Source organism: Perissodus microlepis, chromosome 12 (genome assembly GCF_051167445.1).
Source record: "Perissodus microlepis isolate ML-2025 ecotype Zambia chromosome 12, ASM5116744v1, whole genome shotgun sequence".
Classification (NCBI taxonomy): Eukaryota; Metazoa; Chordata; class Actinopteri; order Cichliformes; family Cichlidae; genus Perissodus; species Perissodus microlepis.
Genome location: NC_140472.1, coordinates 9285895 through 9303924, shown reverse-complemented (window position 1 = coordinate 9303924; position 18030 = coordinate 9285895). Strand labels below are relative to the sequence as shown.

The window sequence follows — 18030 nt, the reverse complement described above, 5'->3', positions numbered from 1 at the left end:
CTCTAATGTAGACATGTACAGTGTAGTGTAAGCATTAAAAGATTATAAAGGAAACACTAACATTTATGTGAAACTAATTGTAATAAAAAATGAGCAGGTGCTTTATAGATTTAAAAGAAAGAATCTGAAAACAACACTTTTTTTGGTCTAAGTGATCAAAGTAGAAAACAGAACTGATGTTCAAGAACAAACCGTAGCTGCACTAATATTACACATCTCGATCGTTGTAGTGAACAGACATGTTGCTTTTAAAACCACATGCAGTGTGTGACCATGACTGTTCACTGAGACCATGAACGCCACTTCGCTGAAGCATTCTTCTTCTTCTTCTTCTTCTTGCCATTAAATTGGAAGCAGAAGGAGCACGAGCTGATTTGATCTACTGAAAGGAAAAAGCAGAACATCTGAGCTGAAACCAGTCAGCTGAAATCATTAAGACAGGAACAATCATTCAATGCAGTGTCTCAGGTGGCTTAGCCTGTTACAACTGTTGATACAAGCTAAATACGGTTAACACACAGTGTCAGGGAATTCCAGTGTGGGAACTAGTGGCTTTACGTTTGTAGTCATTTAACTTTCATCCATTCATTCATTTAATTCAGGAGGAAGAAATGCCAGGTTGGTGCAGGCTGGTTACATGCATTTGGTCCCATGCTGTCTTTAACTAAATGACTTGGTTCATTTTATGGCTGGGCTGTATGTGGGGTTATATCATGTTATTTGGGCAGGAGTACCTGTCCCCTGTTAGACTTAGAAACTCTACTTATGGAGAAACTTTCTAACTCTTCTAGCACATCTGTGGCTGACAGCTTTTTGGTGGCTCTTTTTACCCCACACTGGTTGTGAGTGTGTAAATAGCCCCACTAGTTCTTGTGGGTTGCAGTTAACTTGGGAGGAAGGGGTGGGTATGCCATGACTAGATGAATAACAATTATCTGGGATACATAAATTTCATAATGCATGCATATATCTCTATCAATTAAACCTGGCCTGAGGGCTGCCATTTTTTACATTCAGTTATTTCTCTTAGAAATGTTGGAACTAAATAATGAATGTGTTACAGTTAAAGTGAAACACTGGTCAGTGTAAATGGCTCATTGGGACACAGAAACCTTTAAATTAAACCTGATATCTAGTGTCAAACAATATCAAAGCTGTTAAAGATGTTTACAGTCAGAATTTATAAAACTATGATTGTAAATAAATTCAAACAAGTGAGCTTTTCTCTTTGTGCTGAATATCAACACTGTGATTTCTTAGACTGTAAGCTTTACTTTAGCACAACCAGTTGTAGAAGCCGTCACTCCAAATGTCTTTTGATAACAAGAAAAAAATACCTTTTCAGTACACGGCCTGAAGTTCTTCTCCGACATCTTCTGCCATCAGCTTTGTCTGCTGGTTTGAAGACAATAAACCACAAAAAAGATGATTTAGTCACTTTGTCTGCGTCATGCAGCTCGAATGTGTCGTGTAACGATGTTGAATAGCCGTCGTTATCCCTCTGCTGCGTCAGTAGGATTGTACTGTACAGCATCTCATTGATATGTGAGGAATGCTAATGTAACACGATAACAGACTTACATCATTAAAATATAAAGGGCAGGAGATATTTAGATATTTTTTATATTTATATTACATTTTATAGCTGACAGATATTACTAAATAGATAGAATTTACTAAATAGCTGGATGAACATGAAAAATATGTCTATAATAACAAATGACCATGAGAGCCAGTAGAATTAATTCAACTGGACACTCAAAAGATGTCCTTAAATGCTCTTTAAGTGGCAGAACAGATTAACAAACAGTTAATCGCTTACTTGAGATGAAATCTGCTCAGCTACTTTGAAAACAGCTTCTAACTGGTTCCTCCTTTAACAGGATGACTGCTCAGGGGTAAGGCCATCATGCAATCCAGCAACCTTTATGGTTCTGCTTTGATTCACCAGGAACTATTAGGGAAACCTTCCAGCGCCTCCTGTGAAAGACACAGGGATAAACACAAACATTTATTAACATGTTCCACAGTGTTCCAGTTTGATTTTCTCATCCTGTGGACAACAACATACAGGGATGCAGGTTTATTGTTAACTTTTGTAAGGTTTATTTAGTGAACATATCCAGCTGCAGCTCCACTGTGATCCTGAACTGGATAAGCACTTAAGAAAATGTGTCAATAAATGGACATACATCAACTTACTATATTTATCCAAACAGACTGGACCAATAATGCTTCACTGAGTTACAGTGTAAGAATGTCTTGTGCTGATATACCTGCAAACTTGACAAAAAAGGTTTTTCAGACTGCATGTAGCTGTCCTCTATGTCAGCTAGCACATTTACATTTATGTCACACTTATTTCTGCTTTCCCATTTTATAATTATTACTTACATTTTGATTAGATACCTTGAGTTTGTAAATGATCAGATTACATAATTGGAATACAATGTATCCAATTCAGGGTTGCGGGAGGATGAAGCCTATCCCAGCTGATACAGGACAGAGACAGGACAGGCTGCCAGTTTATTGCAGGGCTAACACAATATGTGTAACAGAAAATCCACTTAAATGTTTGATATTTGTTATAATAATCATAATTATGACTATTATTTAAAGGTTTCTTCATAAATACATTTTGATTTTTTATAACCCCTAAAATACAAACCTGAGCTGTTTCAGATTCTGACCTCTGACCTCAGTGACCTGGCTGTGTCCTCACTGCAGCTCCCTCTTGGAAGTACGTCTGCTTCTTGTCTTCCCCCAGTGTTGACCGCCTGCCCTTGATATCACGTACTGTAACTGAGGAACACAAAAGGACAAACACTTGCCTTCATTTAAGAAGTACATTCATACAGAGATAATCTATGGAAGAACACCCTTTTGGGAGGAATCAGTTCCTGTGAAACATTTCTGTAAATGAACATCATGTGGAGAATGAATGAAATGAGTTCTTCAGGTGACTCAGCAGTCCCACACTGACAAATGAAATCTAGTTAAACTATTAAGCATATTTGCTCTTCTGAAATCTGTGTTAAACAACAACAAACATAAATTAGTAACAAAAATACAGCTGAGTATAGGCTTTACAAACCACCAGCAGCCATAATTCAAAATTTTAATCTTCAAATGTTTCTGAGCCGTCTTCAACCTGCTTTTAACACATTAAAGTCCCAATAAATAAAGTCAATGCAGCCTGACTCAATCCTAAATGTTCAGAGACACACAGAGACACAGAGGTACCGTTTAAAGTTTAGTGTTAACTTGAGTCACTGATCATTTACAGTATTACAGAGTCTGGCAGTCTTTGCATGATGTCCACGTCACTGTACGTTTCTAGCTGACTCTCAGGTGTGACAGGTGTGCCAGCAGGAAAGAGTAATAATAACCTGCATCCTGAGGTTTGTCATGCAGGATTAAAGGAGCCAGGCTTTGTTCACACAGCTAGGATTGTATTTTACACTGACCCTGGGTCAGTATAAGTATCATACAGTTTAAACGAAGCACTGAAACTTGCACATATTTATTACAGATGTACTGAAGCTAATCGAGATATTTGCTGTCAATCTGTGGCTGCGATTAAACACTTTACTGGAAACTTTATTAACTAGTAACTTCATCAGTCATGACAGAAGCTAATATTTCTGTGCTAACATCGTTTAAACCAATGACTGTATAAAAGATGGACGACGCGACACCGCCTCCTCCCATTGTGCAAAAATGAAGCCAAAATATCCCACTTGTGGAGGCTGCCATCTTGCAAATCTGGAGCCAGAGTCTGCGCAGTAGTGACTTGAGGTGGAGCGACTATGTAACACTCCCTGTGATTTCCCTGTGAGGGAGCTGCTGGTGAAGATCATGAGTCCTGCTTGATCAATGCGATGAGCTTCAGTGTTCCTGGTGTTTCTTAAATGATGCCTCTTTCAGTGGTCAACAGAACTTCTGGCACAGGACAGCTGTGATGAAAGAAAGGGAAGAAGTTTCTCCAAACCTCTGGACCCAGAAACCCAGCTTGGTCCTGATGGTCTCCCTCACTAGTTTCTCTCCAGGTTGAATGTAGCTGTTATACATAATATGGATTATTATTAAATGAAAAGAACACATTAGACTACACTACTGAAACCTGCTGCTGTTTTTAAAGTTTCCATGTTACCAGGCTGTAGACTAGAGATTTAAACCGTTTTAGATCCATTACACTCAGTCTTAAATGTTAAAATCTCAAAGGACAGCATTATATTTTTGATATTAACAGTAACTCTGGGCCTCTGTAGAGTGTGCAGCTGATCTCATCGCTGTCTAAAAATGGATAAAAAAAAAAAAACCATAAGAAGTGCTGAATCCTTCAATAACACAGACTATTAGAGTAACAGGTGTGTAGCATCGCTAACTAGCTAGCAACAAGCCTCCAACACAGTGCGTATGCTAGCGGCTAATCTAGCAAACGAATTAACAACAGAGCGATTTTAGAACTATAAGATGATAAGCTGTGTGTCTTTTCTTATAACAGTGACATGGTTGTATTTACCTTAATTAAACGAGTCGTCAGTCGCAGTAAACCAGCAAAAAACTCGAGCCACAGGTGCTACGTAAAAAGTGTAGAGGGCGTGTTTGCGGTCACGTCCAGCGGGTGTGTGGGCGGGAGTGTTACATAGTCGCTCCACCTCAAGTCACTACTGCGCAGACTCTGGCTCCAAATTTGCAAGATGGCAGCCTCCACAAGTGGGATATTTTGGCTTCATTTTTGCACAATGGGAGGAGGCGGTGTCGCGTCGTCCATCTTTTATACAGTCATTGGTTTAAACGATGTTAGCACAGAAATATTAGCTTCTGTCATGACTGATGAAGTTACTAGTTAATAAAGTTTCCAGTAAAGTGTTTAATCGCAGCCACAGATTGACAGCAAATATCTCGATTAGCTTCAGTACATCTGTAATAAATATGTGCAAGTTTCAGTGCTTCGTTTAAACTGTATGATACTTATACTGACCCAGGGTCAGTGTAAAATACAATCCTAGCTGTGTGAACAAAGCCTGGCTCCTTTAATCCTGCATGACAAACCTCAGGATGCAGGTTATTATTACTCTTTCCTGCTGGCACACCTGTCACACCTGAGAGTCAGCTAGAAACGTACAGTGACGTGGACATCATGCAAAGACTGCCAGACTCTGTAATACTGTAAATGATCAGTGACTCAAGTTAACACTAAACTTTAAACGGTACCTCTGTGTCTCTGTGTGTCTCTGAACATTTAGGATTGAGTCAGGCTGCATTGACTTTATTTATTGGGACTTTAATGTGTTAAAAGCAGGTTGAAGACGGCTCAGAAACATTTGAAGATTAAAATTTTGAATTATGGCTGCTGGTGGTTTGTAAAGCCTATACTCAGCTGTATTTTTGTTACTAATTTATGTTTGTTGTTGTTTAACACAGATTTCAGAAGAGCAAATATGCTTAATAGTTTAACTAGATTTCATTTGTCAGTGTGGGACTGCTGAGTCACCTGAAGAACTCATTTCATTCATTCTCCACATGATGTTCATTTACAGAAATGTTTCACAGGAACTGATTCCTCCCAAAAGGGTGTTCTTCCATAGATTATCTCTGTATGAATGTACTTCTTAAATGAAGGCAAGTGTTTGTCCTTTTGTGTTCCTCAGTTACAGTACGTGATATCAAGGGCAGGCGGTCAACACTGGGGGAAGACAAGAAGCAGACGTACTTCCAAGAGGGAGCTGCAGTGAGGACACAGCCAGGTCACTGAGGTCAGAGGTCAGAATCTGAAACAGCTCAGGTTTGTATTTTAGGGGTTATAAAAAATCAAAATGTATTTATGAAGAAACCTTTAAATAATAGTCATAATTATGATTATTATAACAAATATCAAACATTTAAGTGGATTTTCTGTTACACATATTGTGTTAGCCCTGCAATAAACTGGCAGCCTGTCCTGTCTCTGTCCTGTATCAGCTGGGATAGGCTTCATCCTCCCGCAACCCTGAATTGGATACATTGTATTCCAATTATGTAATCTGATCATTTACAAACTCAAGGTATCTAATCAAAATGTAAGTAATAATTATAAAATGGGAAAGCAGAAATAAGTGTGACATAAATGTAAATGTGCTAGCTGACATAGAGGACAGCTACATGCAGTCTGAAAAACCTTTTTTGTCAAGTTTGCAGGTATATCAGCACAAGACATTCTTACACTGTAACTCAGTGAAGCATTATTGGTCCAGTCTGTTTGGATAAATATAGTAAGTTGATGTATGTCCATTTATTGACACATTTTCTTAAGTGCTTATCCAGTTCAGGATCACAGTGGAGCTGCAGCTGGATATGTTCACTAAATAAACCTTACAAAAGTTAACAATAAACCTGCATCCCTGTATGTTGTTGTCCACAGGATGAGAAAATCAAACTGGAACACTGTGGAACATGTTAATAAATGTTTGTGTTTATCCCTGTGTCTTTCACAGGAGGCGCTGGAAGGTTTCCCTAATAGTTCCTGGTGAATCAAAGCAGAACCATAAAGGTTGCTGGATTGCATGATGGCCTTACCCCTGAGCAGTCATCCTGTTAAAGGAGGAACCAGTTAGAAGCTGTTTTCAAAGTAGCTGAGCAGATTTCATCTCAAGTAAGCGATTAACTGTTTGTTAATCTGTTCTGCCACTTAAAGAGCATTTAAGGACATCTTTTGAGTGTCCAGTTGAATTAATTCTACTGGCTCTCATGGTCATTTGTTATTATAGACATATTTTTCATGTTCATCCAGCTATTTAGTAAATTCTATCTATTTAGTAATATCTGTCAGCTATAAAATGTAATATAAATATAAAAAATATCTAAATATCTCCTGCCCTTTATATTTTAATGATGTAAGTCTGTTATCGTGTTACATTAGCATTCCTCACATATCAATGAGATGCTGTACAGTACAATCCTACTGACGCAGCAGAGGGATAACGACGGCTATTCAACATCGTTACACGACACATTCGAGCTGCATGACGCAGACAAAGTGACTAAATCATCTTTTTTGTGGTTTATTGTCTTCAAACCAGCAGACAAAGCTGATGGCAGAAGATGTCGGAGAAGAACTTCAGGCCGTGTACTGAAAAGGTATTTTTTTCTTGTTATCAAAAGACATTTGGAGTGACGGCTTCTACAACTGGTTGTGCTAAAGTAAAGCTTACAGTCTAAGAAATCACAGTGTTGATATTCAGCACAAAGAGAAAAGCTCACTTGTTTGAATTTATTTACAATCATAGTTTTATAAATTCTGACTGTAAACATCTTTAACAGCTTTGATATTGTTTGACACTAGATATCAGGTTTAATTTAAAGGTTTCTGTGTCCCAATGAGCCATTTACACTGACCAGTGTTTCACTTTAACTGTAACACATTCATTATTTAGTTCCAACATTTCTAAGAGAAATAACTGAATGTAAAAAATGGCAGCCCTCAGGCCAGGTTTAATTGATAGAGATATATGCATGCATTATGAAATTTATGTATCCCAGATAATTGTTATTCATCTAGTCATGGCATACCCACCCCTTCCTCCCAAGTTAACTGCAACCCACAAGAACTAGTGGGGCTATTTACACACTCACAACCAGTGTGGGGTAAAAAGAGCCACCAAAAAGCTGTCAGCCACAGATGTGCTAGAAGAGTTAGAAAGTTTCTCCATAAGTAGAGTTTCTAAGTCTAACAGGGGACAGGTACTCCTGCCCAAATAACATGATATAACCCCACATACAGCCCAGCCATAAAATGAACCAAGTCATTTAGTTAAAGACAGCATGGGACCAAATGCATGTAACCAGCCTGCACCAACCTGGCATTTCTTCCTCCTGAATTAAATGAATGAATGGATGAAAGTTAAATGACTACAAACGTAAAGCCACTAGTTCCCACACTGGAATTCCCTGACACTGTGTGTTAACCGTATTTAGCTTGTATCAACAGTTGTAACAGGCTAAGCCACCTGAGACACTGCATTGAATGATTGTTCCTGTCTTAATGATTTCAGCTGACTGGTTTCAGCTCAGATGTTCTGCTTTTTCCTTTCAGTAGATCAAATCAGCTCGTGCTCCTTCTGCTTCCAATTTAATGGCAAGAAGAAGAAGAAGAAGAAGAAGAAGAATGCTTCAGCGAAGTGGCGTTCATGGTCTCAGTGAACAGTCATGGTCACACACTGCATGTGGTTTTAAAAGCAACATGTCTGTTCACTACAACGATCGAGATGTGTAATATTAGTGCAGCTACGGTTTGTTCTTGAACATCAGTTCTGTTTTCTACTTTGATCACTTAGACCAAAAAAAGTGTTGTTTTCAGATTCTTTCTTTTAAATCTATAAAGCACCTGCTCATTTTTTATTACAATTAGTTTCACATAAATGTTAGTGTTTCCTTTATAATCTTTTAATGCTTACACTACACTGTACATGTCTACATTAGAGACATTTCTGTTACCTGTTTCTGTTGACTCAGAGTTGTGAAATGTTCTTTTATTTGATGCACAATATGAAGTTCATAATTTTCTTACAAATAAAACTCTAATGACAAACATGAACAGCTGTGCTTATTTCTGAGACATGAGTTTTTGAATGTGTTCATATTTAGACAGTGTGCATCTGTAGGCTGAAACTGTAATGGTGAACCTGAGGTGATGGTCAACAGAAGGCAAATATATATCAATATAAAACAATATTGAAGTAATGTCTTTACCCTCTGCAGCGTGTGGACGCTGTGCACACAATCACCTTATTTACTGTAGTAAACATGCACCGCTAGCTCACGTGACTGACTGTCTCCATAGTTACATCGTATATTATTAGCTATGTAAACAGCTTCCAAAGATACCGCCATAGCTCTCTGCAGCTGTAACACTTTCACACTTTGCAAATCATTTCACGTTTTTGATAGTTATGAAGACAGAATATGTTTTTAAGGTCATGCTAGGCGGTTGCTATGGTGGTTGCTGTGGACTTGGGTGGACCGCGTACGATTCCTGTTATTAGCTGTCCGCCGTAGGAAGGCTGCGTTCCATTTACAAGTAGTGACAGTCTGCTGTAACTCGAACTCAAACCCCGCTTTGTTCTTTAATTATAGGCCTTTTATAGCCGTTCATGACACGCACACACACACATAAAGCACTTTGCCTCACCATGAGAATGCAACTTTACCTAACCTAACCTTTAAAGTATCTGATATAGGATAGAAAAATGAAGCAACCAGAGATTTAATGATGAAGACTCTGGGTTCTGTAGTGACCTGAATGACTCTTTGCATACAATTTATTGAAGAGGACTTTAGAATGCACTTTACATTTAGACTGTTGCTGTTTAATTTTTTACATTGTTGCGGTGTTATGTCATGAATAAGGTTCACCTGCTGGGGGTTTGATGGATCAGCTGGACAATACAGTCAAAGACAGACTTCATTCATCATATGCAAGCAGTGTTGGGTAAGTTACTTTAAATTAGTAACTTAGTTACATTACTAGTTACTTCTATCAAAAGTAACTCAGTTACTTCAAGTTACTCGTTACTTTCAGAGTAACTAGTTACTAGGGAAAGTAACTTTGGTTTTACTCAGAATTCTCTTGTTAATGTGTTGCTTCCGTAACTGGATACCCAGCAAGACTGCCAGTCTTCTAGCTTGCTTACTTGCCACAAGTGCACTGTGCCACCTACCAATAGAAAGGAAAATATAATGTGCACATTTCCACGAGAGAAATCCCACGCCTGATTCTATCCTAGCCTGCTTTTTACATCCAACACAAAAACTGCAGTCGTGGTGCTTTCGATTGTACTCAGAACTCGGAAATTCTGCCTTCTGAATAGGAAGATGTAGGTAACACCAGACTGAAGATGAGCTGCATACAGAGCTGGACTGGGACAAAAAAATCGTCCCGGGCATTTTGACTAGAGACCGGCCCACCATTATAGGAAAAATCATAAAGCCTTTGAATGAAAATAAACACTGTTGTGACAGTGATGTACACTGTTCTGATGGTATATATGTATCAATCTATCCATTGTTTGTTGCAAGACTCAGATAATTATTTTTTTTAAAAGTGAGACATTTTAAATGAGAATAAGAAAGTATTTCCTTGTGCCCCCCTTTCCCTTTTAATGCCCTACATGGACCCCTGGCAACACTTTGCTAGACCCGCCCCTGCACAATTACCAGCTGTCAGCTACTTAGAAAAGGATCCTGGTGTTATTTGTCTCTCAGAAACAGTTCATAACTTCCCTTCAACTCATTCATGTTAACTAAAAGGTAAACCTGTTTCTCCATCACAGCTCTGATGATTCAGTAAGGACATCTCCTGGTTTCATCTTCATGTTTCCCTCTCATCACATAACCAAACCGATATCATGACCAGCAGGTTTACAGCTGTGGCTCCAGCAAACATCAGCTGATACTAGAAATTAATATTAAATAAATTCTAACAACAGCTGATCAAGCTTAAAAGTGCTGCTGTTGTTTACCGCGACATCCGCTGGTTTCCTCTTTCTGGCGCAAAGTGGGCGATAAATAAACAAGAGAGAAAAGCCGATCAGCTGATCATTGATCAGTTTCATGATTGAAGTAGAAACAGGAGAGGGAGGGTGAGAGGATGAGAGAAGAAGAGGCAGCTGTGCAGCGTAAACACAGAATAACTCCAGCTTTGTGTCTTTTTCATTGTAGCTGAAGTCGGGGACAAACTGTGTTCCTTTTCACCTCAATACGAAACGCATGATATTTTCTCTGAATACGAGACGATTCCGTTTTTTACGGGACAGTTGGCAACTCTAATAATTAACCTTATGAACAAAATAAAGTTCAACATCAGTAACATAGCACCCACCCAGCTGTATAGAAACTCCGTCATGCTAGCTAGCACGCAGTACGAAAAAGTCAGCATAACGAAAATAAACTCCACCTAAACTTGGTTCATATCTGACCCAGATGGACTGCAGGTTATAACTTCTTACCTGAAGTTCAGTTCACCTGACACTCTCGGACCAGCGGCCGCTTCGGGTCTCTCCTCTTGCCTCCCTTTTCCTTCATCCACCTGCTGGCTTCCACCACTTGCTAATGTTATTGAATCTGTGGAAGCTCCGCGATAGCCACCACACGAAGTAACGAATAACGAGCCCATCTAAATCCCAGTAACGAGTAACGCGTTCCCGGTTTTGGCATAATAACTAGTTACCGTGCTCGTTACCACAATAATAACGTAGTTACTGTAACACGTTACTTAATAACGCGTTAGTCCCAATACTGGTTATATTAGCACTCGGTGTATTACTAACATAACCACATTAACATTATTGACACTCGCTGACTTTTATAGTCATTCTATAAATGCTGTCCGTTTAAATGGTCTTACCTGTAAACACTGCTGTATCCACCGGATTCCAGCCAGAGTGGATTCTGGAGTCTTCCCACGCTCCTGTTAGTGATCCTCCATCTGGATGGATGATAACAACCTTCTGAACAATCTAGCAGGAGATGGTCCATATCTATGGGACTGATTTGTGCTAATAACGCCATTTCATAAAGACAGCTGTAAATTTTGATGGAGGACTCAGACACACATAAATATGGCCTTGCCTTATAGAATTCAGCATCTCCGTGCTGGGGAAATAGGTTTTGCAGCTGTTTGAGCTAAGATTTTCAAGTTATTCACAAAATGAAAACCTATACTTTGTGTCAGGCGAGAACTCCATTCAAATGCAAGTCATAGCGAGAAACGCACTAAAGTGGTGAAATAAAGCGTTTTTCATCAACTTCATAGACATAGTTGTAACCTTTGATAGAAGACTCAGACACACATATTCATGGCTTTATCTTATAGAATTCAATATCCCCGTGTTGAGCAAAAAGGTTTTAAAGCTGTTTGCGCTAAGGTTTTTCAAGTTATTCACAAAATGATATACTTTGTTTCGAGCGAGAACTCCATTCAAATGCATGTATCAGTCAGAAACGCACTGTCTTTGCGAAAGAAAGCCTTTTTTTTTACAACTTCATGAAGTTAGCTATAACTTTTGATAGAAGACTCAGACACACATAAATATGGCTTTGCCTTATAGAATGAAGCATCTCCGTGCTGGGGAAATAGGTTTTAAAACTGTTTGAGCTAAGATTTTCAAATTATTCACAAAATGAAAACCTATACTTTGTGTCGGGCGAGAACTCCATTCAAATGCAAGTCATAGCGAGAAACGCACTAACTTGGTGAAATAAAGCGTTTTTGTACAACTTCTTAAACATAGCTATAACTTTTGATAGAAGACTCAGATATATGTATTTATGGCTTTATCTTATAGAATTGAATATCCCCGTGTTGAGCAAACAGGTTGTAAAGCTGTTTGAGCTAAGACTTTCAAGTTATTCACAAATTAAAACCTATACTTTCTGTCGGGCAGAAGTAAATTCAAATGCATGTAACTGTGAGAAACGCACTGTCTTGGCGAAATAAAGTGTTTTTGTACAACTTCATGAAGTTAGCTGTAACGTTTGATAGAAGGCTCTGACACACATATTTATGGCTTTATCTTATACAATTCAATATCCCCGTGTTGAGCAAACAGGTTTTAAAGCTGTTTGAGCTAAGATTTTTAAGTTATTCACAAAATGAAAACCTATACTTTGTTTCGTGCGAGAACTCCATTCAAATGCATTTAATAGCGAGAACCGCACTGTCTTGGCGAAATAAAACCTTTTTGTACAACTTCATAAACATAGCTATAACTTTTGATAGAAGACTCAGACACACATAAATATGGATTTGCCTTATAGAATTCAGCATCTCCGTGCTGGGCAAACAGGTTTTGAAGCTGTTTGAGCTAAGATTTTTAAGTTATTCACAAAATGAAAACCTATACTTTGTGTCGGGCGAGAACTCCATTCAAATGCATGTAATAGTCAGAAACGCACTGTCTCGGAAAAATACAGCATTTTTCTACTTCATAAAGTTAGCTGTAACTTTTGATAGAAGACTCAGATATACTTACTTATGGCTTTGCCTTCTAGAATTCAATATACCCGTGTTGAGCAAACAGGTTTTAAAGCTGTTTGAGCTAAGATTTTCAAGTTATTCACAAGATGAAAACCTATACTTTGTTTCGTGCGAGAACTCCATTCAAATGCATTTAATAGCGAGAAACGCACTGTCTTGGCGAAATAAAACCTTTTTGTACAACTTCATAAACATAGCTATAACTTTTGATAGAAGACTCAGACACACATAAATATGGATTTGCCGTATAGAATTCAGCATCTCCGTGCTGGGGAAATAGGTTTTGCAGCTGTTTGAGCTAAGATCTTCATTTATTCACAAAATGAAAACCTATACTTTGTGTCGGGCGAGAACTCCATTCAAATGCATGTATCAGTGAGAAACGCACTGTCTTGGCGAAATAAAGCGTTTTTGTACAACTTCATAAACATAGCTATAACTTTTGATAGAAGACTCAGACAAACATTAATATGGCTTTGCCTTATAGAATTCAGCATCTCCGTGCTGGGGAAATAGGTTTTGCAGCTGTTTGAGCTAAGATTTTCAAGTTATTCACAAAATGAAAACCTATACTTTGTTTTGGGCGAGAACTCCATACAAATGCATGTAATAGCGAGAAAGGCACTGTCTTGGCGAAATAAAGACTTTTTGTACAACTTCATAAACATAACTATAACTTTTGATAGAAGACTCAGACAAACATTAATATGGCTTTGCCTTATATAATTCAGCATCTCCGTGCTGGGGAAATAGGTTTTGCAGCTGTTTGAGCTAAGATTTTCAAGTTATTCACAAAATGAAAACCTATACTTTGATTTGGGCGAGAACTCCATTCAAATGCATGTATCAGCGAGAAACGCACTGTTTTGGCGAAATAAAGCGTTTTTGTACAACTTCATAAACATAGCTATAACTTTTGATAGAAGACTCAGACACACATTAATATGGCTTTGCCTTATAGAATTCAGCATCTCCGTGCTGGGGAAATAGGTTTTGCAGCTGTTTGAGCTAAGATTTTCATTTATTCACAAAATGAAAACCTATACTTTGTGTCGGGCGAGAACTCCATTCAAATGCATGTAATAGCGAGAAACGCACTTTTTTGGCGAAATAAAGCGTTTTTGTACAACTTCATAAACATAGCTATAACTTTTGATAGAAGACTCAGACAAACATTAATATGGCTTTGCCTTATAGAATTCAGCATCTCCGTGCTGGGGAAATAGGTTTTGCAGCTGTTTGAGCTAAGATTTTCAAGTTATTCACAAAATGAAAACCTATACTTTGATTTGGGCGAGAACTCCATTCAAATGCATGTATCAGCGAGAAACGCACTGTTTTGGCGAAATAAAGCGTTTTTGTACAACTTCATAAACATAGCTATAACTTTTGATAGAAGACTCAGACACACATTAATATGGCTTTGCCTTATAGAATTCAGCATCTCCGTGCTGGGGAAATAGGTTTTGCAGCTGTTTGAGCTAAGATTTTCATTTATTCACAAAATGAAAACCTATACTTTGTGTCGGGCGAGAACTCCATTCAAATGCATGTAATAGCGAGAAACGCACTTTTTTGGCGAAATAAAGCGTTTTTGTACAACTTCATAAACATAGCTATAACTTTTGATAGAAGACTCAGACAAACATTAATATGGCTTTGCCTTATAGAATTCAGCATCTCCGTGCTGGGGAAATAGGTTTTGCAGCTGTTTGAGCTAAGATTTTCAAGTTATTCACAAAATGAAAACCTATACTTTGTTTTGGGCGAGAACTCCATACAAATGCATGTAATAGCGAGAAAGGCACCGTCTTGGCGAAATAAAGCGTTTTTGTACAACTTCATAAACATAGCTATAACTTTTGATAGAAGACTCAGATATACGTATTTATAGCTTTGCTTTATATAATTCCGCATCTCAGTGCTGGGGAAATAGGTTTTGCAGCTGTTTGAGCTAAGATTTTCAAGTTATTCACAAAATGAAAACCTATACTTTGATTTGGGCGAGAACTCCATTCAAATGCATGTAATAGCGAGAAACGCACTGTTTTGGCGAAATAAAGCGTTTTTGTACAACTTCATAAACATAGCTATAACTTTTGATAGAAGACTCAGACACACATTAATATGGCTTTGCCTTATAGAATTCAGCATCTCCGTGCTGGGGAAATAGGTTTTGCAGCTGTTTGAGCTAAGATTTTCATTTATTCACAAAATGAAAACCTATACTTTGTGTCGGGCGAGAACTCCATTCAAATGCATGTAATAGCGAGAAACGCACTTTTTTGGCGAAATAAAGCGTTTTTGTACAACTTCATAAACATAGCTATAACTTTTGATAGAAGACTCAGACAAACATTAATATGGCTTTGCCTTATAGAATTCAGCATCTCAGTGCTGGGGAAATAGGTTTTGCAGCTGTTTGAGCTAAGATTTTCAAGTTATTCACAAGATGAAAACCTATACTTTGTTTCGTGCGAGAACTCCATTCAAATGCATTTAATAGCGAGAAACGCACTGTCTTGGCGAAATAAAACCTTTTTGTACAACTTCATAAACATAGCTATAACTTTTGATAGAAGACTCAGACACACATAAATATGGATTTGCCGTATAGAATTCAGCATCTCCGTGCTGGGGAAATAGGTTTTGCAGCTGTTTGAGCTAAGATCTTCATTTATTCACAAAATGAAAACCTATACTTTGTGTCGGGCGAGAACTCCATTCAAATGCATGTATCAGTGAGAAACGCACTGTCTTGGCGAAATAAAGCGTTTTTGTACAACTTCATAAACATAGCTATAACTTTTGATAGAAGACTCAGACAAACATGAATATGGCTTTGCCTTATAGAATTCAGCATCTCCGTGCTGGGGAAATAGGTTTTGCAGCTGTTTGAGCTAAGATTTTCAAGTTATTCACAAAATGAAAACCTATACTTTGTTTTGGGCGAGAACTCCATACAAATGCATGTAATAGCGAGAAAGGCACTGTCTTGGCGAAATAAAGACTTTTTGTACAACTTCATAAACATAACTATAACTTTTGATAGAAGACTCAGATATACGTATTTATAGCTTTGCCTTATATAATTCAGCATCTCCGTGCTGGGGAAATAGGTTTTGCAGCTGTTTGAGCTAAGATTTTCAAGTTATTCACAAAATGAAAACCTATACTTTGATTTAGGCGAGAACTCCATTCAAATGCATGTATCAGCGAGAAACGCACTGTTTTGGCGAAATAAAGCGTTTTTGTACAACTTCATAAACATAGCTATAACTTTTGATAGAAGACTCAGACACACATTAATATGGCTTTGCCTTATAGAATTCAGCATCTCCGTGCTGGGGAAATAGGTTTTGCAGCTGTTTGAGCTAAGATTTTCAAGTTATTCACAAAATGAAAACCTATACTTTGATTTGGGCGAGAACTCCATTCAAATGCATGTATCAGCGAGAAACGCACTGTTTTGGCGAAATAAAGCGTTTTTGTACAACTTCATAAACATAGCTATAACTTTTGATAGAAGACTCAGACACACATTAATATGGCTTTGCCTTATAGAATTCAGCATCTCCGTGCTGGGGAAATAGGTTTTGCAGCTGTTTGAGCTAAGATTTTCATTTATTCACAAAATGAAAACCTATACTTTGTGTCGGGCGAGAACTCCATTCAAATGCATGTAATAGCGAGAAACGCACTTTTTTGGCGAAATAAAGCGTTTTTGTACAACTTCATAAACATAGCTATAACTTTTGATAGAAGACTCAGACAAACATTAATATGGCTTTGCCTTATAGAATTCAGCATCTCCGTGCTGGGGAAATAGGTTTTGCAGCTGTTTGAGCTAAGATTTTCAAGTTATTCACAAAATGAAAACCTATACTTTGTGTCGGGCGAGAATTCCATTCAAATGCATGTATCAGTGAGAAACGCACTGTCTTGGCGAAATAAAGACTTTTTGTACAACTTCATAAACATAGCTATAACTTTTGATAGAAGACTCAGACAAACATTAATATGGCTTTGCCTTATAGAATTCAGCATCTCCGTGCTGGGGAAATAGGTTTTGCAGCTGTTTGAGCTAAGATTTTCGAGTTATTCACAAAATGAAAACCTATACTTTGTTTTGGGCGAGAACTCCATTCAAATGCATGTAATAGCGAGAAACGCACTTTTTTGGCGAAATAAAGCGTTTTTGTACAACTTCATAAACATAGCTATAACTTTTGATAGAAGACTCAGACAAACATTAATATGGCTTTGCCTTATAGAATTCAGCATCTCCGTGCTGGGGAAATAGGTTTTGCAGCTGTTTGAGCTAAGATTTTCGAGTTATTCACAAAATGAAAACCTATACTTTGTGTCGGGCGAGAACTCCATTCAAATGCATGTATCAGCGAGAAACGCACTGTTTTGACGAAATAAAGCGTTTTTGTACAACTTCATAAACATAGCTATAACTTTTGATAGAAGACTCAGACACACATTAATATGGCTTTGCCTTATAGAATTCAGCATCTCCGTGCTGGGGAAATAGGTTTTGCAGCTGTTTGAGCTAAGATTTTCATTTATTCACAAAATGAAAACCTATACTTTGTGTCGGGCGAGAACTCCATTCAAATGCATGTAATAGCGAGAAACGCACTTTTTTGGCGAAATAAAGCGTTTTTGTACAACTTCATAAACATAGCTATAACTTTTGATAGAAGACTCAGACAAACATTAATATGGCTTTGCCTTATAGAATTCAGCATCTCCGTGCTGGGGAAATAGGTTTTGCAGCTGTTTGAGCTAAGATTTTCAAGTTATTCACAAAATGAAAACCTATACTTTGTTTTGGGCGAGAACTCCATACAAATGCATGTAATAGCGAGAAAGGCACCGTCTTGGCGAAATAAAGCGTTTTTGTACAACTTCATAAACATAGCTATAACTTTTGATAGAAGACTCAGACAAACATTAATATGGCTTTGCCTTATAGAATTCAGCATCTCCGTGCTGTGGAAATA

General features: G+C 37.9%; 2 long non-coding RNA genes across 2 annotated transcripts; one reads left to right on the top strand and one right to left on the bottom strand.

The window, feature by feature from the left end:
- Positions 1–1214: 1214 nt before the first annotated feature.
- LOC146375789 (uncharacterized) lies at positions 1215–4718 on the bottom strand. The gene is made up of 3 exons (XR_014801769.1): positions 2691–4718; positions 1823–1980; positions 1215–1395 (listed from the first exon to the last, which is right to left on the bottom strand). It is a non-coding gene; the product is annotated as an uncharacterized LOC146375789 (long non-coding RNA).
- Positions 4719–4779: 61 nt separating this feature from the next.
- Positions 4780–7245, top strand: LOC146375788 (uncharacterized). Its single transcript, XR_014801770.1, has 3 exons — positions 4780–5769; positions 6480–6637; positions 7065–7245. It is a non-coding gene; the product is annotated as an uncharacterized LOC146375788 (long non-coding RNA).
- The last annotated feature ends 10785 nt before the right edge of the window (positions 7246–18030 follow it).